This window comes from Tupaia chinensis, unplaced genomic scaffold (assembly GCF_000334495.1).
Source record: "Tupaia chinensis unplaced genomic scaffold, TupChi_1.0 Scaffold000057_1, whole genome shotgun sequence".
Taxonomy (NCBI): Eukaryota; Metazoa; Chordata; class Mammalia; order Scandentia; family Tupaiidae; genus Tupaia; species Tupaia belangeri.
Window position 1 is genome coordinate 8,465,741 of NW_006159515.1, and position 25,823 is coordinate 8,491,563.

Sequence of the window (25,823 nt, forward strand, 5' to 3'; positions counted from 1 at the left end):
CCTTTTTTTTTTTTTTTTTTAAGGTTTTTCATAAGGTGCATGCACTTGCAGGAGAGAAACAAAGAAACAGACAAAGGGAAAGTGAGAAATCATCCCTAGGGGAGATGGCCACACTGTAATACCTTCTTCTCCATTCTCCTCTTGGAATTTAAGAGGCATGTACCCACACACCTGGCATAATTTTCAAGTCTCCAGGTCTGGGACTCAAATCATGGTTGGCCATGTATGCCACCTGCTGGCCCCAAGTAGCAGATCTTAATAAGTAAACCTGGGGAAAAAAAAAAAAATGAAGTTTGCCAGAGACATCTAATAAAACCATTAAAACTATGAAAAATAACTTAAATTTTTAGTATTAGAATTTTCCCAATTATTGCTAATTAGGTTGAATTGTCTTCCTATTGCATTTTAGATTGTTTTTGGCTTTTATGACTGGTCAATATAAATGAACAAAAATATTATAGAGATTAAAACAATAATATAAGAACACTTGATAGTTTTTTAACTGTGGAACAACTAATAAAAGTGAAGACAGGTCCTCTCTTTCCAGAGAGACAAAGATTGAATTAGTGTAGTCAAGATGTTTATATATTTGGGGGCAAGAAACTGGACCAAATAATTTTGTGATGCTCCTAGCAAAACAATCACATTGTTCTCCCTGAATGCAGAGAATGATTAGCATGATCAAAACTCCAAAAGGAGAAAAGGAAAGCAGACTTAAACTAACATCATCACAAAATAAGATAGCTGCAACTTAGAAGTTGTGATAGTCAGACATTGCAGTGCTTTTAATGTCAATACCAGTGTGTCAAGCAAACCATGATTTGTGTACCCCTGGGATTATATTGAGAAAAATCCAGCCAGTTATTTCAATCAAATTGATGTGAATAGACATGATTGAAATAGCAGAGAATGCCTGAGGAAGAATTTGCTTAATGCTCACAACTTCACATAAAACAGTCATCTTACATCTCCTTAAATCACGTATTTGTTACCAACATGAGCAAAACTCTAAATAGCCCCATTTTTGAATTGGTGAGGAATGAAGTAATGAGACACAGAAAATGGAAAGCTTATCCTTCAAAAAGCTTCATACTAATGTCAGATTTATAAATGATTTAAGAAACAATCACTATTTATACTCTTCTTAATTCTTTTTTTAATAAAAGTAATGCATAGCCCAAATATTTTTAACAATACAGTTTTACTTTAAATGCATATGCAGTTCTATACAATTTAAGGGTACTCTGTGCATGATCTCTGAATACTGAAATCCATAAAGAACATGCACTTCGATTTAGGAAAGTCAATGTCTTTAGTAGGGTGAGTGCTGACCTTCAAAGTGATAAGTCCACATCCTAAGTCTCAGGATCCTGTGAATGTGAATTTATTTGCAAAACAAGTATCTTTGCAGATATAGCGAATAATCTCAAGATGAAATCATCTTGGATTATGCAAGTGGACCCTAAATCCAAAGACAAGTATCCAGTAAGAGATACAGAACAGGAACTCCTCCTCCAGGGAAAAAATTAAAAATAAAATTATAATTTATAAGAGAATTTTATAGAGGACACATTGTGGAAGGGAGGAAATATCTGCTTGGAAGATATTTGAGTTCTTATTTTATTGTATTTATTATTTTATCTAACTTTACTCATTTATTTAAATTTGACCAGAGAGGGACAGAGCAAGAGCAAGAGAGAGAAAAAGTGAGAAAGCAAGCCACCAGGGCCAGGACTTGAACAGCAGTCAGTCATATGGAAGTCCAACACCCTTAAGTACCATGCACCTGCCAACCCCTTGACTTTTTATTTTATCAAAACTGTTTTCATAAATGTTAATAGGACTGAGGACTGGGGACTGGGATGGGTGTCATGATGTTCCTAAGCTTACTACCACCATCTCTATTAAATCCTGCTTTTTACTGCTCCATGAGTTGCTTGTTAAAGCCCCAGGGATTCATCCAACTGAAAGGAAGGAAGGAAGGAAGGAAGGAAGGAAGGAAGGAAAAAGAAAAGAAAAGAGGAAAGAAAGAAAAAGAAAAGAGAAAAAGGAAAAGAAAAGATACAGAAAGAAGAGATGTAGAAAGAAGAGAAGTCCATGTAAAGATGGAGGCAGAGATGGGAGTGATGCAGAAGCTGCAAGCCAAAGAACATCAGGATACAAAGAAGTTGAAAGAGGCAAGGAAAAATTGCCTGGAATCTTTAGAGGCTGGCATGGCCCTGCTAACACTTTGATTTTGGACTTATGTTCTGAAGAACTGTAAGAGAATAAATTTATCCTCAACATAAGAACAAAAGGAGAAGTTCAATAAAAAGATAGAAATCATTAAAAGGAATGAGACACAAATTCTGTAGCTGAAGAACATAATGAATAAAATGTTAAAATGTATTAAAGAGCATCAGCAGCAAAACTGATCAAACAGAAGAAAAAGTCCACAAGCTCTTCAATAAATGGTGCTGAGAAAACTGGATATTCACATGTATACAATGCCAGAAATGTGAAATTGTATTCTTAAGTATGCATAAAAATAAACTAAAAACTTAAATATAAGACCCGAAACTGTGACATTCTTAGAACTAAAAACGGGGAGAATGCTCCCTAACATTTGTGTGGGCAATGATTTATTGAATATGATACCAAAAGCACAGGTAGCTAAAACAAAAATAAAGAAACAGGATAATATCAAACTAAAGAAAGAAAAATTATCCACAGCAAAGGAAACAATCAACAAAATGAAAAGGAGACCACAAAATAAAAGAAAATATTTGTAACTGATATATCTGAAAAGGGATTGATACATAAAATATAAGGAACTCATACAACTCAATAATAAAAATTTAAAAAAATCTAAAATGAGAAAATTACCTGAATATACATTTTTAAAAGAAGACATACAATGGCCAATGGGTATACAAAAAAGTGCTCAACATAACTGTTCAGCAGAGAAATTCAAAGACCACAATGAGTCACCTCTTTATACCTGTTAACATCGTTATTATCAAAATGTCAAATGACAAGTGTTGACAAGGATGTGAATAAAAGGGAACACTTACACATTATCGGCAAAATTATAAATTGTATAGCAAGTATGTAAAACAGTTTTGAGTTTCTTCAAAAAGAATTTTAAATAGAACTATCATATGATTCAGCATGCCCACTTCTGGATATGTTTCCAAAGGAGATGAATCAGGATCTCAAAGAGATAACTATACTGTACTTCTATGTTCGTTTTAGCAGGATTAACAATAGCCAATCTATGGAAATAATCTAAGTGTCCACTGATGGATATATAGAGCAGGAAGTTGTAGTACAATTATAAAATAGAATGTTATTTATCCCTTAAAAAGAAGAAAATCCTGCTATTTGCAACAATGTGGATATCCACACTCCCATGTTAACTGCAGCATTATTTACAATAGTCAAGATATCAAAACAACCAAGTGTCCATTGACAGATTAATAGATTTTTTTTAAAAAATGTGAGATGTTTCTTGTGAAATAAGCCAGACACAGAAAGGTAAATATTGAAGGCTATGACTTACATATAGAATCTAAAAATGTGAAACTTACAGAACAAGAGAGTAGAATAGTAGTTTCCAAAGCCTGGGGGCAGGGAAGAGTAAGGCATATACGAAGATAATTAATCAGAGCAAAAATCTGCAATTAGAATTAAGTTCTGGAGATCTAATGTACAGTGTGGTGACAATAGTTAAAATGGTGAAAACCTGTACTGTGTATCTGAAACTTGCTGAGACAGTAGATTTTAAATGTTCTCTCTCTCTTTCTCTCTCGCACACACAAAGGTAATTATGCAATTTGTTGGGCATGTCAATTAGATTGTGGCAGTCATTTCACAATGCCTATGTTTATCAAAACATCATGCTGCTGGGCCAGACACATGGACTAGTAGTTAAAGGAGTCAGGATCCTACATGACCAATCATGCAGCTCAAATATCAGATCTACAGGCTTGAAAGAAACACCATGCCCACGTTTGTGTGTATGCCCAACATCCAAACAAAAGGGAGAAGTGGAGAAGAGATTGTGGTGTGACTATACCCCAATGAGGTGGGAAGAGTACACAGTCTTAATGAATGATCTCGTTCTCTCTTTCTATTTCTCTACCTTTCTCCAGTGAGCACACACACTCTCTGGAACAGGCTTAAAAAGTCATTTAATATTTATGGAATATATACAATATTTTATTTGCCCACTATACTTTGATAAAACTATAACTTTAAAAAATATTGATAATTTAATTAAAATAAAATCATCATGAAATACCAATTGATGTACATTGAATTAACAAAAATTTTAAAGGTTTATAACATTACGTGTTCATAATATATGGAGCAGCTAGGGTAACATGCAACCTGGGACCAGCAGATGGCATAATGGTTACATCACTGGACTCCCATATGGCCAGCCATGATTCAAGTCCCAGACCCAGAAGCTTGAAACTCACACCAGGCACATGTGTGAATGTGCCCAAAAATCCTAAAAGGAGAATGGAAAAGAAGGGATTGCAGTGTGGTCAACCCCCTTGTGTGTGGGGGGGTAGTGATTTCTCACTTTCTGTCTCTCTGACTCTACGTCTCCTGTTTCTCTAGCAAGCACACCTGCTCTGTAGCAAAAAAAAAAAAAATCATGCAACCTAATTTCCATCAAAGAAGGATTACTAATCACTAATCAAGTTGTGCTATGGTCACACAATTAGAATATCATACAGCAATGAAAATGAATGAAATATAACTACACACAGTATAAATGCCTCTTGGAAGCAATTTCAAAGGAAAAAAAGCAAAATGTATTAAAAAACATAAAAAGTATATTGCTCTTGTAATGTTCAAAATCCAGCAACACCAAACAATATATTGGTTAGTAATAATGCAGTATAATAATAATTTAAAAAAAAAAAACAGGAATGGTGAAGACAAAATTCATAAGACTGTTTATTCTTTAGTGGGTCATGGGACCTGAGATTTTAGAAGAAAACAACAGCAAGTTCAATAATAATAGTAATACTCCAATTCTTAAGTTGGATAATAATGTGTTGATGGGTTTTCATTTGACTATTATGCTTCATAACTTACATATACATTCTAAATATTTTTCACACATAGTCAATATTACATAGAAATTATTTTTAAAGCCAGCAGATAGCATGGAGATTAAGGAACAAGATCTCAAGTGGTTGACTGAGTGGTTCGAGTCTGGATTCAATAGCTTCAAAATAACATCGAGCACATTTGCTTGCATGTCCCAAATCCCAAGGAAATTGGAAGAAAAGAGTCTGCAATATGGTCATCCCCCCCTGGAGGGTGACTTCTCATCTCTCTCTCTCTCTCTCTCTCTCTCTCTCTCTCTCTCCCTGGTGAGCATACATGCTCTATAGCAAATCTGAAAGAAAAAAAAAAATAAACAAAAGAACTGACAACATTTCATTGATCCAAAGGGAGAAAGACAAGTTGGGTCTACGCAATTACTAAACATTGCTGTGAAAATAACTTAGCTATAAACCTGTGGTTTTCAACCCTAGCTGTATACTAATTAGAGTCATTTGGGAGTGGTGGGAGTATTTCAAAAAGCAATTCCTAGACCCCATCTGAGACCAAATAAATCAAAATTTACAAGAGTAGAAAACAGTCTTCAGTTTATTTTCTTTTGTTTTTGCCTTTACATCTGTCTGATGATCCTAACATGCATGATCATTGCTGGATTACAAATCATTGCTGTAGACCCCTCTCTCTATTGAGTAACTGAATCCATAGAGAAGTGACTTGCTATCTTAGCAAAATATCCAGGCTTCAAACAATCCATAAATCTATCAATATAATAATTATGCTGACAGGAAATTTCACCAAATGTCTACTAAAACAATCAAACAAAAGCAAACAAAATAAAAACCCGAAGTGGAAAAGGTACACAGTCTTAAGGAAAGATCTCATTCTGAAAATAGTCACCACTGTCCTAGCATTCTCGTCCTCCCTGAATTTTGTCCAGAAGATTGTTAGGTAAAGTGTCATTTTTTTCCCTCCCTTTCTTGAGCAGGGGAAAATCCTCCCCTGCTTTATACCATCTGCTCCACTCTGTACTTACTGAGCGCAGTCAAGCCCAAGAAATCACCGTGAAGAGGTGTCTAACAGCTTCATCCTGCTGCTCATCAGTCTGGTTGAGCATTCCCTACCCAGAGGACAGAGGCTAGTGCGATGCTAACAAATGTGCATGGCTCCCTAGGAGCACAGATTAAAATCCAACTTGCAGCCTCTTCTTTCTCTAGGCTTTGCCTGTAAAGGCTTCAGTGGCAGCTCAAATGATGTGAGATTGTGGGATCCCAAATTATATTCACGCGGTGTCATCAGACAGCTGTTAACAATACCTAAGGCAACTGGATATTTTAAGGCATCTGCTTTTTGCTTCGCTGAGCAGAAAACTGTGGAAAGATTGGGTGATCCTTTGATTCATAACCAAATATCTTTCTGCCCATTTTCCTGAAGTTGGTTCTTAAACGGAATTGCCTTGTATGCAGCTTGGTAGTTTTGCTGAAAGCACTGTGTGTTCCTCTCCCTAATAGTCTGCAAGATGGTGGCCCCCACTAATGGAGGATTTTGTTTTTGCTCTAGAGAAAGGGATAAGCCACTGGGACTGCATCAGCCTACCAAGATTGAGGAGGTGCACACATCACGCCTCCCAAGGACCCTCCCCGACACACAACACCAAGGAGACAGTATTTTTCTCATAGACTTAATCCTCCTAACACAAAGTATTAGAGTTTTACATCTCTTCCAGATTCCAGTGATATTAAGGAAATGTTTCCTAGGGACGAAACATGTCATGTACACATTTAAACCAAGTAATAGGAACTAGGAAGTTTATAAAGACTGAATTGTTAGTTATAATAAACACTGGCATGTGTCAACAGTCCCAATAGTCCTGCTCTTAAATGTTTATCCAACCTTTCCAATATCATAACTTACTCAAATTTAATCTCCTTCATTTCCCTTATGAATCTAGGAAGCTCTGTCTAAGCTCAAAAATAAAGGAGAAAGAAGATAATGGATGGAATAATTCCCAACACAGACAAATTCTAAATAATTGATAGTTGACTAAGGACAGAAAAATGCATAAATATGACTGACAAAAATCGAATTTTTACTCAGTTTTATTACGTTTCTGTTAAAATGAAGAGTTATGCTGTAGATAATGAATTATACCATGTAATTTAAAGCGAAGGAGAAAATTATGGTTTTTTAAAAGCTCTGAACATCAGGTTTGCTGGCTCAAGTATGGATTAATGTTTAGGATGTGAAAAGTCCTTTTGTCATCGAACAAGTATAGCAGCTGGATTGAAAATATGTCTTCCTTAAATATGGTAGTTGAATATAATAGGCATTTATGTATAATGTTCTTTGATACAAAGCAGCTTTCCTTTTACTGAATTCCTGAAATTTTCTTCAGTATTTTTCCCCCTCCAATCCAAACAGAGTCGTCCTCTGGCTGGAGAGCCCTTTATCTGGGAGTGAGTAACAGATCTCAGCTGGTAAATGTAAAAGGAAAATCTAGATTAAGGAAATTGTTAGGCATAATAAAGGAGAGAGAAAGTCAGAGTTTCTTGTTGGGGGGGTGGTGATAAGAAGTGGTCAGCAATGCTACCCTGAGGATGAGGAGAGAGGCAAAGCAATCTTAGGAAACCCTGAACAAGAAACTGAGGAATCATGGGGCAGGTTTTGGAGTGACAGTGAGGCTGAGGTCAAGAGGATCATGACAGAGTGAAACTCTGTCTTTAAAATATTTTATAAAAGAGCTAGAGAGAGAGAGAAAATCCTACTTGTTAAATTAGATTGGTCGAGCCTGATGCCTTTCCCCGACATATAACCTCCCATTGGTAGTATTGCAGACTGGCATGGTAAGTTGGAAAATATTACAGAATTCTTGGCCACAAAACACCGAAAAAAACTACATCTAAAATATCTCTGCCCAGACTTCTGTCATTTGACACATGGACATTCTGACTTGAAACTTGGTCTAAATTTGACCTGGCAAAAGAGTTTCCCTAGTCTAATCCTGCTGGATCATTCTGGACGAAAAGTAAGAATCTGTTTCAAAGAGTTTGAGCCCTGTCCCTTTAAATAAGTTCTTATCATATTGAAAAGCATTTTATCAGATCTCATTAATTCTTACTAACTATATATAATACTTACTAACTAGAAGAGAGATCATGAGTGAATTTTCAGATACATTGCAATAATCTATTCCTTCCTTTTGGTCTGACATATTCTATTTGTACCTAACACATAATTTTAATGCCTGAGATGAGCACAAACAGTCATTGACTTAAAATCTTAAAATATTTTTCTCCCAGTATCATGTCGTCCTGTTTCTTTATTGTGGTGAAATATGCATAACACAAAAGGTATCATTTTAACTATTTTTAAGTTATAATTCAGTGCTACGAACACATTCAAAACATTGTGAAACCATCACCAATATCCATTTTCAAAACTTGGTCACCATAACAAACAAAAACTCTTTATTCATTAACACTAATTCCCAGACCTCTGCTTCCCCTAGCCCCTTATGACCTGTATTCTACTTTTTGTCTCTATGAATTTGCCTACCCTAGGTACTCGGTAAAGTGGAATCTATAATAATTGTTCTTTTGTGTTTGGCTGGTTTTACTTAGCAGGTTTTCAATGTTTGTCCATGTTGCAGCATTCCTTTTTAAGACTGAATAATGTTCCATTCTGGTATATATTAAATTTTGTTTATTCAGTCACCTGATGATGAGCACTTGGGTGGCTTCCACCTTTCAGCTATTGTGAACGATGCTGCTATGAACACAGGTGTACACGTTTCTACTTAAGTCCCTGAATTCAGTTTGTTGGTGGTATATGCCTTGAAGGGGAATTACTGGATCATGACGTCATGTTTAACTTTTTGAGGAATCAGCAAACTGTTTTCCATGGTAGTGGCACCGTGTAACAGTCCCATCAGCAGGTCTGTGTCATGGTTATGTCACTGGACTACCACGTAGTCGACTGCATTTCGAGTTCCAGATACAGTGGCTTAAACTCTATGCATGCATGCCCAAAATCTGGAGAGGAAAATGGAGAAGGGATTGCAGCTTGACCATCCCCCGTGGGGGATAATTTCTCACTTTCTGTCTCTCCATCTCTCTGTATCTCCAGAAAGTACACACACCCTATAGCAGAAATCTCTCAAAAAAAAAAAAAGAGCCAACAGTCCCACCAGCAATGCACAGAGGTTCCCATCTCCCCACACGCTTGACCACGTTCATTATTTTCCTTACTTAAAAAAAAAAGCATCACAGTGAGAATAATTCCAACTTTTTTATATTTTCTTTCTTCAAGCATATCGAGTAAAATAAATTCTTAAATAATTTAACTCACCCAATATTGATCAAAATAAAAACAAAATCTACTTTATGAAGGTGAATTTTTCTGTTCTTAAATTTTTCGTTTATGTTAGAGTTTAACAATAATTCCAATGAGAGAGTAGAATACCAAGTGGTCTCTTTTTCCACTCCCCAAAATACGTAAATATCAACCACACAATATTTACCATGCCCTAAAACTTGCTGAATAGAGCATACACTAATAAAAGCTCTTTATTTTCCTCTTATCCTCTTCTTTTCCATCTTCCTTTTCCTCTCATCTATAAACTGATGAAGTATCATAATTAAAAAAAAATCTTTTGACTTTTCCATTCTCTTTGAACTTTATGATGAAAAGATATTTCACAGTGATGTTCTGAAAAGATTTTTGCTGATCACTACTATTACACAAATTAAAGCACACAAATGTTTAGAAAAGTCAACATTTATAGGAGAATATGCAGAACATAGCACAAATTGGTGTAAATGCCTTTTAATTTAGCAATTTGGTTTCACTGCAAAATTCGTATTTCTTGTTATGGGAGAGAAGGCTAAAGGTCTGCCAAAAATCCTTCCTCTGCTTCCAATATTCCCAGAATTCTTGCACCTATGTCCAGCCATGCAATTAATCCTTGTCAATGAAGTCTGAGAGAATGATGTGTGTCACTTCTGGGCCAGCTTTCTTTTCTTGAAACTTTAAATTTTAAAGTAACTATACATTCATAGGAAGTTGAAAAAAAAAAATCCAGGGAGACCCCATGCATCCTTCACCCACTCCCACTGGTAGCATCAAAATATGGTGTCAAAATCTGGACACTGATGTCTACACAATCTATAGCATGTGTTCAGGTTCATAAGAATTCACATGCACGTGTTTATGTGGGTGTGTAGTTCCATGCAATTTTATCACATGTACAGCTTTGTGTAGATATTGCCCCAATCAAGACACAACTATTCTGTGACCCATGCTCTATCTTTGTAATCATAACTGTCCTCTCCCATCCCTAAGTCCTGCCGACCTCTAATTGTTTCTACATGTCTATTTAATTTTGTAATATTAAGAATGTCTTATTTGGACCAGCAGTTAGCGTAATGGCTATGTCGCTGGACTCCCATGTAGTCGACTACAGTTGGAGTCTGGATCCAGTGGCTTAAACTCAAGCCGGGCACGTGTGCGTGTATGCCCAAGATCCCGAGAGAAGAATGGTGAAGGGATTGTGGTGTGGCCATCCCCCCTTGGGGAGTGATTTCTCGCTTTCTATCTCTCTGTCTCTCTCTGTCTTTCTGGCAAGCGCATGCGCCCTATAGCGAAAACCTCTCCAAAAAAAGAAAAAACAAAAAGAATGTCTTATTAATGCAATCATACATTATGCAATCTTTTAAAATGGGAATTTTTTACACTCAACATGTCTTTGAGGTTCATCAAATTTGTTGCACATATCAATAATATAATGCTTAATATTTTGTATTGCTGAGTAGTATTCCATAGTATGAATGAATATGTCACAGCTTAACTACTAATCTATCGAAGGACATCTGGGCTGTTTCCAGGTTTGGAATATAATAAGGCTGCTATGAACATTTATATGCAGATATTTGGCATAAACATGTTTTCATTTGCCTTTAACACATGCCCACACACTAATTTTAATAGTAGGTATGCCTTCTCTACTCTATCTTTTCTTTCCACTTGCGGGATGCAAGTAGCAACAGGGCCCTAGGGAATGAGACATAAAATGGAAGATGCCTGGTTTCCAAATCACGGTGTGGAGGAGATCATCTTATGGCTCAGGAATACCCACCTGAGACTGTTGAATAAGTCAGAAATAAATGTTTATTGTATTTGGGTCTATCTTTTAACAGCAGTTTGACCTATTCAATCTCACACACCATTCTAACCCCACAACTAAACATATTTTCTATAATTAGTTATATTCTGTAAAAACAAGGTTTTTAAAAAAGAATTTAGTCATTTTGTTAGAAATCTTTATAAAGCTTCTTTATTTTTTATTAGAAAACTCATTGTTATTATACTGTCACAGCGGTAATACAAACTGTGTAGGCAATTCCTACAATAAATGAAACCCAAACAGAATGGCTTATTCAGTGTCTCCACTCTCAGCTTGCTCCCCCCTAATATTACACTTGCAGGCTGTGCTCAAGCACAGTTGTGCTTGAGCTTCATCAGGATCACCAGAAAGGCTTGTTACGTTCAGATTACTGGGTCCCATTCCCAGTTCCTGGTTCATTTGTGATTTTTACAGCTTTTTTTTTTTTGAAAGTTTTTTTTTGCTATAGGGTGCGTGCGTTCGCCAGAAAGACAGAGACAGAAACAGAGACAGAGACAGAAAGCGAGAAATCACCCCCCAGGGGGGATGGTCACACCAGAATCCCTTCTCCATTCTTGGACACGCACGCACACACACCCGGAGTGAGTTTAAGCCACTGGGAGTGGGACTCCAACCATGGTCAACCTCATGGAAGTCCAGCAACTTAGCCATTATGCTAACTGCTGGTCCCACAACTTTTCTAGTTGATCTGAGAACCAAACATTGAGAACCACTGACCTAAAAAGTCAGAAGAAGAAACTTACTCGTTTTCACACACGAGTAGCAAGACTCTAAAAAGACTTCATGACGAAATCTCCATTGAGCCCAGTAAGCTGACTTAAGAGAGCCAGACTTTGTAGCATCTTCTTTGGCTACAGAGGTCCTGGATTTTATTATGCTTATTTGGTTGGTACTTGCTCATTTGGCTGGTTGGCTGGATGGTTCATTCACTCACTGTTTTTCTTTTTCTTTTCTTTCTTTTTTTTTTCTTTAAGTTTTTGCCATAGAGTGTGTACACTTGCTGGAGAGAGAAAGAGAGACAGTGAGGGGAAAATCACTCCCTAGGAGGATGGTCATGATACTGTTCCTTCTTCATTCTCCTCCTGGCATTTGGGGCACACATGCATATATGCCTAGGCATGACTTCCAAGCTGCCAGGTGGAACTATGGTCAACTCTATGGGAGTTCAGCGCCTTAACCACTATGCCACCTGCTGGCCCCACTCGTTTTTCACTTGCTTCCAACTTCTGATGGAATTTTGGCCATTGAATCTCAAAGGTTATCTTCTGTATCCAAAATAAGCAAGCAGTCCACTGTGTTTTCAGCTCTTACAGGAATAAATAACTCACTCTGTCATTATTTTCATATAGTTGAATCTTTCAGATAGGAAAAGTAACTTAGCACTAGGTAAATGTTACTTTAAAACAATATAAATTAGAATCCAAACTCAAACACGGAGGATGAAACCATCTTAGCTTTCCCTAACAGCCTTTTAAGTAGTCTTCTAAAACTCTCTAAGTATATTGGATCTTAGAGATACAGCAGCTGTAGTTTGGTGGTTATAAAATCCAGAACCCACACAGCTAACTGGAGTTCAAACCCTGACCATAGCAGCTTAAAAAACATGCTGAGGATATGTGCATGCATGCTCAAAATCCAAACGGGACGTAGGAGTGGAGAAGGGATTGCAGCATGACCAAATCCCATTTAGGGGATACTTATTCCCTCTCCCTCTTTCTGTTTCTCTGTCACTCTCTGGCCATAAAAGAAAAAAGAAAAAACTTGTTATATTATTTTCTATTACACATTATTCAGAATAAAAGGAAATAAAGTCATTTTAAAAGAGTCAAAAACATCTTTCTTTCTTCCTTCCTTCCTTTCTTCCTTTCTTTCTCTCTTCCTTTCTTTCTTTTTAATAGTAGAATCAGCAGATTTGTAATAAAGTAAGGTGTGAGAGGACTGGGAAGGAATCATGTTCCTCTACTGATGGGTCATGTCAATTACTGTTGACCTACTTTCTTCTTTTGCAATATGGGGATAAAAGTGTGTCCCTTTTACTTACAGATATACCAATCAAATATGTAGATCAAATCATTCTTGAAACTGAGATAATCAACTCTTAGCTATTAAGAACCTAATTACTATTATCACTTTTATTTCACTAATATATCATTAATAGAGTATTTTCATTAATATCTTGTTCTCCTGGCTAAGCAGTCTTAGAAATCTGATATATATATATATGCCTTTTGCCTCCCGCTTGTTTCAAAAATAATGCAAAAACATCATAAACCTAGACAGTCTCTGTATCTTGAGAATTTAAAAATAACTATAATGCTCCTGCCTCTCGTAACCTTCCTCCAGCTGTTCATAATGATGGCTGCCCCAGCCTTGAATCTACATTGGCATCCACAGGAGCCTAGGCTGACAGAATACTGCAGCTCTTTCTGATTGTGGGTGATAAAAATTATTTAAAAGAATTTCTATTATCATTATTATTATTTGTTGAGGGAGAAAGAGATAGGAACCCTCAACAGGGTCTCGCTCTGCCACGACCTTCCTCTAGACTCCCAGGATCATGAGTGCACTCAGGTCTATGTGTTCAGGTGGGCTCAGGATCTGAACCCAGGACCTCTCATATGGTTCCAGTATTGCACAGGGGCACTCTATCACCTGTATCACCATGTCAGCTGGTGACTGACATTTTTCAGCACCCTCCTCTGGCTCATCCTGCCTGTACTAAACACCAGAGATTTGCCTTGCTCCTCTGCTCCTTTTCTACGACTGACCCGAAGGTCTAATCTTCCCAAAGCCCTAGAGAAATTCTACATTAATTCTATTTGTCCAGTACTTCAACAGAGGAGCACTGACTAAGACATTTCCCCTTTATCCCCATTTTTTTCAATAGCTCCTACAAAACGTCAAATGGGTGTCCGTTCTTTTGAGCCAAATACTAATGTACCCCAAGTCTTTCTGTTCCCTCCCTACAAAGTAGGGTCTCTTATAGCCTTAGACGTCTCTTAACCTCCCCCTGGAAAGACACTAGCTGCTGCTCTTCTTAGACTGTGTGAACTCCCAGTCTCTCAGGAGGTTTGGATCCTCCTCTCCATACCTGCTCCGAGGTTAGGACCCCCTTGAGCTGGTGGTGTGTGCTGTTCCCTCCATCTCTGCTTTGTCCTGAATGGGTTCTCACTTTCTACCTGGACAACCAGACTTATCCTTGGCACATCAGCTCTGTCAATGATGGACCAGGGCTGGCTTCAGTGTGACCCTGGTTCTCCACCTGCATGCCTGTTCCTGCTTTAATGCTAGCTCCTCCTTTGCAAAATCTTCCCTTGGCCCAGGCTGGGAATCTCAGCTATTGCTAGAGAGTAATCATGGACAGACCTGTTTTTCTATTTAATATCTTTGGAGGCATTAATGTATTTGTTGTTGTTGTTGTTTTGAGAGATTTTTGCTACATGACATGCGTGCTCGCTGGAGAGACAGAGACAGAAAGAGAAAAATCTCCCCCAGGAGGGAAGACCAAGCAATCCCTTCTTCATTCTCCTCTTGGGATTTTGGGCATGCATACACACACATGCCTGGCATGAGGTTTAAGCCACTGGGTCCAAGACTCGCACTGCTGTAGACTACATGCTCCCAGTGACACAACCATTATACCACCTGCTGATCCCATATTTTCTACTGCTTTAACTTATGAGGCCAAATCTTCTAGAGTGTCTCAGTGCTTTCAGCATTTCAGAAGAATGTGATTGTCCTAGAATCTGTATGATATCTCCCTCCCTTCTCCATAGCCCTACATGACCTGCAAAGTTACAGTGGTCTCTCATGAAATCCTACATGTTGCAGAGAGGACCCACCAGTTTTATTAATAGAAAGCTTATTAGAACCAGATTGCTAGGACTGGCAGGTGGTGTGGTGGTTGAGGTGCTGGACCCCCACATGGCTGACTACTGTTCAAATCCTGGACCTGTAACTTGCTTTCTCACTTTCCCCCCACTCTCCATGTCTCTCTCTGGTCGAACTAAAATATAATAATAATTAATAAAATTAAATAACTATTTAAAAAAAACAGATTGCCAGGGGCCAGCAGATGGTGTAATGGTTACATTGTTGGACTCCCACATAGTCGAACCTGCTCCAATCCTGAAGCTAGCAATTTAAAACTCAAGACAAGCATGTGTGTGTGCACGCCAAAAATCCCAGGAGGAGAACGGAAAAGGAATTGCAGCATGGCAATCTACCCTGGGGAATGGTTTCTCACTTTCCATCTCTCCGTCTCTCTGGAGAGCACAACGCCCTATAACAAAAATCTCTCACAAAACAAAACAAAAAAAAACTCACACTGGGCATGTATGCACGTGTGACCAAAATCCTGACAGGAGATTGGAGGATGAGGAATTGTGGCTTGGACATCCCCCCGGGGGGTGATCTCTCCCTTTCCGCCACAAAGATACACATCATTTATATGTAAAGTAGAAATCATAATTTTAATTAATTTTTTTAAAGTTCAGTAATTTTGAAAACACATGTGTTTTATGATGAACTGTTCAATACTCCTAGTGCTAGTCAATTTTGGAGTGCAGTCCCATGAAATTTATAAGAAGTTTTAGGAAGGAAAAAAGTGACCACAAGTGAGGTTGTTCAGGTATGTTCATTCACATTAGCAATCACAATTTGTTTGCTTCCAGTAGATTCACTTAGGTCCTTACCAAGCACCCTTCCCAAATACTGTCACCTGAAGGTAAAGATGAAGCCAGTGCTAAGGACCTTCCAATTTGTCCACTGGAAATAGTGCAAACTGTTAGTCACTTAATATTTTCCTTTTCAATTTGCAAAATTTCAGAGAACAATATAGAAAATATCTCTGTACTCATTCCTTAAATCAGTTATTTTGCCACGTTTTCTTTCTCTCTGTGTGTGTATAATACATATCTGTGTATGTAAACACATACATATCCTTGCTTAACCATTTGAAGGTCAGTTACAAACATAATATCAGTAAATGTTTCAGCATGCATCTTCTAAAGTAAAAATATATGCCCTCTAGCATTTTTTAACATTATTGCACCTAAGAAAACTAACATTAACTCAACATATAATCTTGTATAAGGTCTATATTCAAATTGTTCCAATTATTCTCAAAGCCCCAAAATGTCTTCTGTAGTTTCTTCTTTCTTTTTTATTTTTAACCCAGCATTAAAACTCCCAATTATTTTATCTTCTTAGTTTTCTTTAATCTTTTAAAAATATTTCCATGACTTTTTTGTGTGTATTGCATGGTATTAATTAAAAAAAAAAAAAAAAAAAGAATCCGGGCCAGCTGTCTGTCACAATATCTCACTTTCTGGATTTACCTGGTTGTTTCCTCACAGTTAGATTGGGTTGATATATTTGACAAGAATATTTTCTAGATGATATTAGATCAAATCCAGAGTTCCACTACCAGTGAATCACTTGGATAAGGTGACCACCACAATAGAGGTGCATTTTTCACTTTGTAATAGATATGTAACCCGTGATAAGATTCTCGGAGACTATATGAGTATTCTGTTCCCCACCATCTATCTTTCAAAAATTTAGTCACTACGATGTTCGTTGTCTGCTCAATTATTTATTTTTTTATTTTTTTGGAGAGGTTTTTGTTATAGGGCACGTGCACTCACCAGAAAGAGAAAGAGAGAGAGAGAAATCATCCCCCCAGGGGGGGATGGCCATGCCACAATCCCTTCTCCTCCATTCTCCTCTTGGGATCTTGAGCACATACACACATGCGCCCAGCATGAGTTTAAGCCACTGGGTCCGGGATTCGAACCACAATTGACTACATGGGAGTCCAGCAACACAGCCATTATGCTAACTGCTGGTCCCTGCTCAATTATTGAACTGAGGATTACAACACTGCTTTTCTTAATCTATCTTTTCTTTTACAATATATGAATTAGTGAGCATTCTTTTGCAAAAAGCAGATTCCCATAAATAGAGGTATGTTTATTCATATCCATGCATAATCACTACACTCATGCTTTTATATTTTATTTAATATACTATAATTTATTATTGTAATTATCCTTTTTCTTGATGTCTAAATTGTTCATATTTGGCTAGTTATATCTACTTCATTCCAGTTCCTATAAGTGGACACATTTTCAGCTCCGTTTTGTGTGTGTGTTATTGTTTAGTTACCTAAATTATTCAATGGACTTTCATTTTAAGTGAATTTTAGTATAAGAAACTGTGTATGCAATTTAGGCAGTTGAGGAAAGTGTTGCTCATTTGATGGTAGTTTGAATCAGAATACTCTGGTATAGTACTCTTTGGAATATTGACACATGAATGGGTCTATATTTGATAACATGTCCTTTCATTCTATTTTAACGAAGTTTATGTATTTTAGTTACATGAAACTACTAGTTCTGAGAGTAAAATGATACTGAAAATTTATCAGAATCAGGCCAGCCCCATAGCCTCATGGTTAGGGGTTCTAACCATGTAGTTGGTTAGTGGTCCACATGGACAAATACATTCAAGCTCAACCATGGCAGTTTAAAAACACAGGAGTTACATGTACATGCATGCCCCAAATCCCAAAGTGATGCAGAAATGGTGGAGAAGGGATTGTGACATGACCATGCCCTGGTGGTTGATGGGGTGTTTCCTCCCTCTCTTTTTCTCTCTGTTTTACTCTGGCAAGCTCATGCACTCTGTGGCAATTAAAGAAAAAAAAATGAACTGGAATGTTACAACTCTTACATTATCTTTTCTTTTCCATTGTAAGTCACATGTATGCATTTTGTATTGTTTTACTAGTCATACATACTTCATTATTTGTTGTTTCTACTGAATAAGCAGTAATACTATTTAATGTTTCAGAAAGTCCAGACATAAATTTAAAGATACTGAGTGTCACTTCATATATCATGAAAGTAAACACTATCACAGAATAAAACTGTGTATTATTAATTTGTATTAGAAAAATTATATAAAACATGATGAGAAAGTCAAAGAGTATAAAATGGAATTTAATAATTTTTTCCCATTCAAGACTCAATTCTCCTCAAAAGCATCTACTATTCACAATTTCTGAGTTTCCCTCCAGAAATTTCAAATTTATAAAAATAAATACATATAAATCCTTTGTTGATGCTGTTGTTAAACAAACATGAATTTATAGAAACCAGTGCTCTTCATTTGACTGATTCCCAAATTGTATTTGTGTGACTTTTATATAAGCCTTTCCATGTCAACTAAGTCTCTTTAATGAATAAATGCATATTTTTAACTGTGTAGTGGTACTATAATTTATTAAACTATTTCCATATTGGTTGACAGTCATCATTCATTTGCTTTATTTTTACTATTTCAAGCAATAGTGCAGCATTAACTGTGCATATGTTTGGGAGCATATGTAAGAATGAATTTTGTTTAAATTTGTCAGAGGTTACACACACTCCCCAGAGAGAGGCAGAGAGAGAGAGAGAGAATACCCCCCAGTGGGGAGTGGTAGTGCCACAACTTTTCTCTTCCTTTTCTCCATCCTATCAGGATTTTGGGTATGCACACACATGTCCCCATCATGTTTTCTAAGCCACCAGGTCTAAGATTCTAAGTACATGGTTGGCTGTGTGGGACCCAGCTCCCTTAACCAGTAGGCCACGGAGCCAGCCCAAAATAATGCATTTAGAGTAACTGTCCAGTAGTAGAATTACTGATTCAAAAGATCAATGGTCAGGGAAGTGAACTGGATGGTGGCACAGCAGTTAAAGTGCATCATTCTGGGAGGCTGACCCACATGGGAAGGTTCCAGGTTCACAACCAGAGTCTTCCCTGAGTACATGTGTGCATATGGTCTGGACATAGCTAGGGTTGGAGTCGATTGTGGCACTGGGACTCTGTAGGGGGAACTTTTTCTCTCTCCTCCTCATGAAAGAAATAAGTAATCTTAAAAAAAAAAGATATATTTTATTTTGAAAGACACTGTCAATAGTGTGTAAGAGTTACCTCTACCCCATATCCTTTATTAACTCTATGAAGTAGCAATTTATAATCCTTTCCATAACCCAAGGTGGTAGGTGAAATTTTAATTTCTTTAAATATGAGATTAAGCTTTTTCATGATTATGTACCCCCTATAGTTTTATCAATAGTCATCTCTCTGTAAGTTTTTAATTCATGATAGACCACATATAAATATACATGCGAGAGAGATGTGAGTACCCCACAGGATCTGGTCATGCCAGGATTCCCTTCCTCCCTTCCACCAGGCCTTGGCCTGTTGGATCGTGGACACTCGTATACTTGTCTGGCATGTTTCAGGATGACCAGGTCAGAGACTTGAACCATAGGCACCACATGGGATGCAACCTCTCCTGATTAGTTTTAAGTCACTAACTTCAGGTTAATTTGTTACTCAGTAATATATAAAAAATACACCTTTTTGTTGGCCTCTTTATTGGGAAGGCATGGAATATAGGAATACATAGTCTCATTTATGAAGAACTGACCTCCTCACAATAGTAGATATTCCCATCCATTATTTTTGTCTTTCATTGACTCCAGATTTCTAAAACATACACACACACACACACACACACACACAGAGTATTTTAACTCTCGTTCATCTTGGTCTAGCATATTTCCTTTTTTATTTTCATTGCTGTTACATTTCCTCCCATCTTATTGCCTAACTTATATTGATATTATCATTGTTTTAACTGTCAGAGGGTGTAGGTGTATGCACTCATCAAAGAGAGAGTCAGAGAGGCAGGGAGAGAAGAAAGTACTCCACAATGGGGCATGGACATGCCATAATCCCTTCCCCACCATTTCATCACCCTGCCAGGATTTGGAACAGGCATGCACACATACGTTATTCCAGCCACCAGGGCCAGGATTTGAACGACAGTTGACCATGTGGGATCTGGTTCCCTCAATCACTATGCTCTTAATTTTAAAGCTATTAATTTTCTATTAATAATTTTATAGCCAGTCAACTCGTTGAGTTATGACACTTCTAATAGCAAGATAACTGATTTTGGGGAATTTAATCATACCATTTGCAGGTAACAATAATTTTGCCTCATATTTTCTTTCTCACAGAGATTATTTCTTTCTCCTTTATACATTCATTGGTCAAAGTAATATTAGCCCTAAAAATAAGGAAGAAGACATTATAGACTATCAGTACTTATCAGTTTAATTTTTTCCATTACTCTTAATATTCGTATAGCTAAAACTGCCACTTCCAGGGACCAGCAGATGATGCAATAGTTACATCGCTGGACTCCCACATAGTTGACCACAGTTTGAGTCCTGGACTTGGTGACTTAAACTCACACTGGGTACATGTGCATGTGTGCCCAAAATCCCAAGAAGAGAATAGAAGAGAAGGGATTATGGTATGATCATCCCCCCTGGGGAGTGATTTCCCACTTTCTGTCTCTCTGTCTCTCTCTTTTACTCTGGTGAGTGTACATGCCCTACAGCAAAAATCTCTTTTTAGGAACCAGCAGATTGCATAGTGGATAAGGTGCTGGACACTCCCCCATGGCCAACCATGGTTCGAGTCCTGGACCTGGTGGCTTCCTTTCTCACTCTCTTTCTCTCTCTCTGGTCAAATTAGAATGAATGAACAAAATAAAATAATGATTTTTAAAAATCTCTCTTTTTAAAAAATAAATAAAGAAATAAATAAATAAAACTCACTACCTTAATTTGGTTGAAATGATTACTTTTTAATATTAATATAAAATATCACATTTCTTCCCATCTTATTGCATAAATTATATTAAAACTGTCATTGTTTTAATTGCCAGAGGGTATATGCACTCATCAAGGAGAGAGCCAGGGAGAAAGGGAGGAGAAAATACTCCACAATGGGAAATATAATATTAACATAACATCTTATTTTAATAGAAATATTAATAATCAATATTTAAAACTCTATCAAATCAAACCATACTTTGAAGTTCTTACTAATTTAACCAAAAAATTATAAGAGATAGTAGTCACTGGTGTCATAATTGATTTTTTTTTCATTTATTATCCTTAATCCTATTGGGTCTTAATCTGAAAGACTTAATTTTCTACCTAATCTATGGAAAGCAGACATTAGAACTAAAAAAAAAAAAAAAATGAAAACATGCTTCTAAATGAAAAATAGTTACAATTAGAAGGGAGCAAACAGGGGAACCAGCAGTTAGCGTAATGGCTATGTTTCTGGACTCCCAGGTAGTCGACCGCGGTTCGTGTCCCGGACCCGGTGGCTTAAAACTCACGCCGGGCGCGTGTGCGTGCGTGCCCAAGATCCCGAGAGGAGAATGGAGGAGAAGGGATTGCGGCGTGACCATCCCCCCCTGGGGGGTGATTTCTCGCTTTCTGTCTCTATGTCTCTCTCTGTCTGTCTGGCGAGCGCACACGCCCAACAGTGAAAATCTCTCTCTCCAAAAAAAAAAAAAAAGAAGGGGACAAACAGTATCTTGACATTGCTTAGGAAAATGGTAAACAATTTTACCTTTTAATAACTTTCAAAAGTAATGAAATTTCAGAAATATTTAAGTCGAGAAACAATTTTCAAGATGAAAGAGGATAGAAAAGAAATATTAGGGAACTTTTTTAAGAACCAGGAAAATGAGAAAGCTATATTGCAACTGATAAATTGATTTTTAATAATGTTGGAGGCTTTCAAACCTCTCCATTGTGCTGTAGTAAGGGAATACATTGTCAGGTGGTAAAACACCCTCCAAGAATTTTCAAATTTCATTATTATGTCCATGTGAAGGAAGGAAAGCCAAAATAACGACTAGGCAAAGTAAAAGGTTGATTATTACCTTGAGTTGTATAGTGTCAGTTTTTTCCTTATCTATGTGTAACAGAGCATCTAGTACTTTGCCCTGAAGACAAAATGAACACTGAAGTTCAGAGTTGGAGACCCCGCATTTTACAGATTCTAATTCTAGAAACATATCTTGTATACAAATGATAATTCGGTTTGAGAAGACCCTTTTCTGTACTTTACAGACAAACATTAAGCCAAGACTTTCCAAAATGACTTAACACAAGGCCAGGTTTATAAGCAGATTTAATCAACTCTAGCAGAATCATCTCACACCAAATAGTACCGGATTTACAAGAGTACAGACCGTGACGATAACATGTAAGCTGGCTTTTTCTGTGCTTAACTTGGAACCACAACCGTGTTCAGCCCAAACCTTTGAAAGTCTCAACATCTGTTGTGAACATGATGGAAAACAATAGACTTGAAAAACCGGATTTATTTCAATACTAATTTCAGTGTTCTGAAAATGTAGCTACAGAATCTATATGAATAATAGCAGGAACAAGAAAGACTATTTAAACTGGACAAGGAAATTCTGTGATTGTTGGGACTTTGCATATACACTATGGACTCTGACGAATATTATATTCAAACCCTGTCTATGCCCTTCAGAAGCTCAGTCTAAGATTTACTGCAGTATCATAGTCAATAACTAAAAAAAGAAAGTTTCATTCTTATTTCATATACCATCTGAATGAGGGTTATATCATTTCCATTGCAATAAAAACTTTGTTAATTTCCTGAAATTCCCCTAGAAAAACTCTATTCAACATTTATACCAACAATGTTACCTGATTTTTATATAAATAAATTTCTTTTAATCTCAGATTAAGCAATATAACAAGGTCTTGGCATTAGCAATTAAACTATATTTTCTTTGTAAAAATTTTCGCTTCCTCATTTAAGTCTGCTAAATAGAAATAAACTAAATGATTTAATTTTTGTCTCATGTAGCAGTACAGTCTGACAACACGTATCTGAAAAATAAATTTGCTTTAAAGAAAGATGACTGGCAAGCTAAAACCTGCATTAAACTAGACCATCAATATATGAGTAGCGTGAATCTCTATATTCTCAATCTTCATGGAAATTAAATATGATACCCCAGTATATTACCTTTTTCAAGAGGTGTTGTGACACCTGGTGTTGAAAATTCTATTTCAATTTTTGAAAATACGCAGCACTTTGGGAGAGAATTGTTTGAAAAGAGAAGTAAACTTAAACAAAGAACAATATGACTCTAAAACAAACTAACCAAGCATGAACCACAACAATTCACTTAGGAATGCAATATAGATTACACAAACATACTTAATTTTTGAGTTGCTTATTTCAAGTTGGAAGATGTTAACTGAAAATTCTGTGAATACTTTTAAGATTATTACAAATTCAGAGAAGAATTAGAGTCAAACATTGGATTGCATGTGAAATCAAATCTTTTGTTTAAGTTAACGAGTTTCTGTTTATGGGAGTGTAACATTTAGGTATCACTAGTCAGCCAAGAACAGAGTGTTCTAGAATATAAATTGGCATGAAATTTTAATTTGTAAATGCTAAACTTGTTTAATTCCTTTTCTTGACGGTTGTCTGTATTCGAAATATCTCTGACATCTATTGGTGACACAAATAGTAAAACCCAGCTGTCACATGTGATGAGGGGCACTTCGATGAGTTACCAGACTTTTCTTCACCTTTATTCCTCTTTGAGCAAAAAGTCCCACCTTCCAGAGAAAGTGTGAACCTGAGAAGATCTAGATGGAAATAGGTAGCTGCACCAGTGAGTGCCCGCAGCTTCAAAGTGTGTGTTGGGCTATCAGTTGAGACCTTTCCAAAGCTAGGCTAATCCAGCTGCTCTGGATATTGATTATCCAGATGACAAAATGGATGCTTTCAGTCCTTGTGAAGACAAGTTCAAGTCCCACTATGAGGAAGCCCTCACAACACAATGTATAACAATTTTTCACAAAATCTATAAGTACAAGTGTTGGCTTCATTAACTTTAACAAATAGCTCTTCAGGAAAAAAAAAATACAATGAAAAGCTTATTTGCCATTTATGACACAACCAGAGTTGATCTTACATGATTAGTCATTGATAAATACTATTTCAAATACTTATGTACTTTAAGGCACATGTGCTCAGACTCTCTAAATATGATACACCCCATGGCTTTCAAGTGTTACATGAAAATGCAACACCTTCCGCTGTGAAGTAATTGAAGTTACAATAGAGTCAACTTTACTCTAATAGGGCTTGAATGCTACACTTCTCTAGATGGCCTTCTCTCTTGAAGAATTTATACCCAACATCCTTGAGTTTTCCAGTAGAGTGCTGCCAGAATATGCAGAAAATCAAGTATTAGTTGTCTCCATGCCTTTTAGATTTTCTGAAATAAATACTACCTTCTACATTTTTGCTGGTCATTGGTAAAAATTTGCTGATTATTATTGAAATTTAAATGTATTTATTCATTTATTCAAAAAATAATTGATGAGTGCTTACTTTATCCCAAAGAATGTGCTAGGTCCTAGAGATACAAGATGGATAAGAGATTTATGCCTCTCGCTTTAAATGACATGAAGCCTATTGGGAAATTTCAATAATCAATCAATAATACTACCAAATAGACACTCAGGAATGGAGAAATGGTGAGCAGGAATACCCTAGTCATGGCAGAAGGGGGGTAGAGTAAAGAGGGGAAGTTGGGCAAAGTACCTAGAAAGTGTCATTCACTTTTGAAACAAAGGGTGATTGGAAACAGAGAAACTATAGCAAGGATAAGAGTAGAATTTTCCCTAAGCACAGAATAAAATACTTTCTGTATAACACTTTCTGTTCTATTAAATTATAAATAATACAATATCACTTCCCAGCATCTTTTCTGAATATATTCGTAATGTCTATTCATGTTAACTGTAATCTAGTCAGAAAGAAATTTACTATATATTCTAAACATGTGGAGCAGCATAAAATCTACAAATTCCCCCAATTACAATGCTGAAATATCACACAAGGATGCTTTCACCAGGCTATTAGTCTCATCAATGAAATTAATTTTCTGGACAAGTGGTACTTTCATCAAGTTTAGGTCATTGAAAAGGCCAAAGGCAGCAAAATTGAGCTAAATGGTGACTCAGCAGTAAAATGCCATGCTCTGTGAGGCAGACTATGTGAGAAGGTTCCGAGTTTGTATCTGGAGACCCCCCTGAGTACACTAGGCATGAATGTGCCCAAGATCCAGGCTGGGTAATGCTGGAGGTGGATAGCAGCTTCAAGACCCTGTTGAGAATGCTGTCTCTCCTTCCTTCTCAACACATGTATGATGACCATCTGCTTAGGTATTTAATTCTGTTTAAACATTTACATTTAATTAGAACATCTGAACTCTTAAGAATTCTCTACTTCTTTTTAATTGCCAAAGGATATATGTGCTTGCCTGAAAGAGAGAAAAGGAGAAAAAGAACCCCCTGATGGAGCATGGTCACATCACAATCACATCTGGGAATAAATAAATGAATGGAAAAAGGTAGAAAAAGATTAGAATAAGACATGAACGTGGTTGGTATGAATGGTCAATCTTCACATGCTTTGGTTGGTAGCTAGATAATATGCTTCATAACAGAATAGAAGCTTCATCATGAAATCAGCCTTGGCTGATACATGATCCATTTCCAGTTTGTCTTGGCCAGAGTTAAACGTACTCAAGTCTTAGCACATTACCAATCGCAAGTAGGAATGTATAAACATGAAATTACGGTACCTG

At 36.8% G+C, this 25,823-nt stretch overlaps 1 protein-coding gene across 1 annotated transcript in view; it reads right to left on the bottom strand.

Annotated features, from left to right (window-relative positions):
* The window catches only part of HS6ST3 (heparan sulfate 6-O-sulfotransferase 3), a 790,122-nt gene that overhangs the window by 492,700 nt on the left and 271,599 nt on the right, over positions 1-25,823 (bottom strand).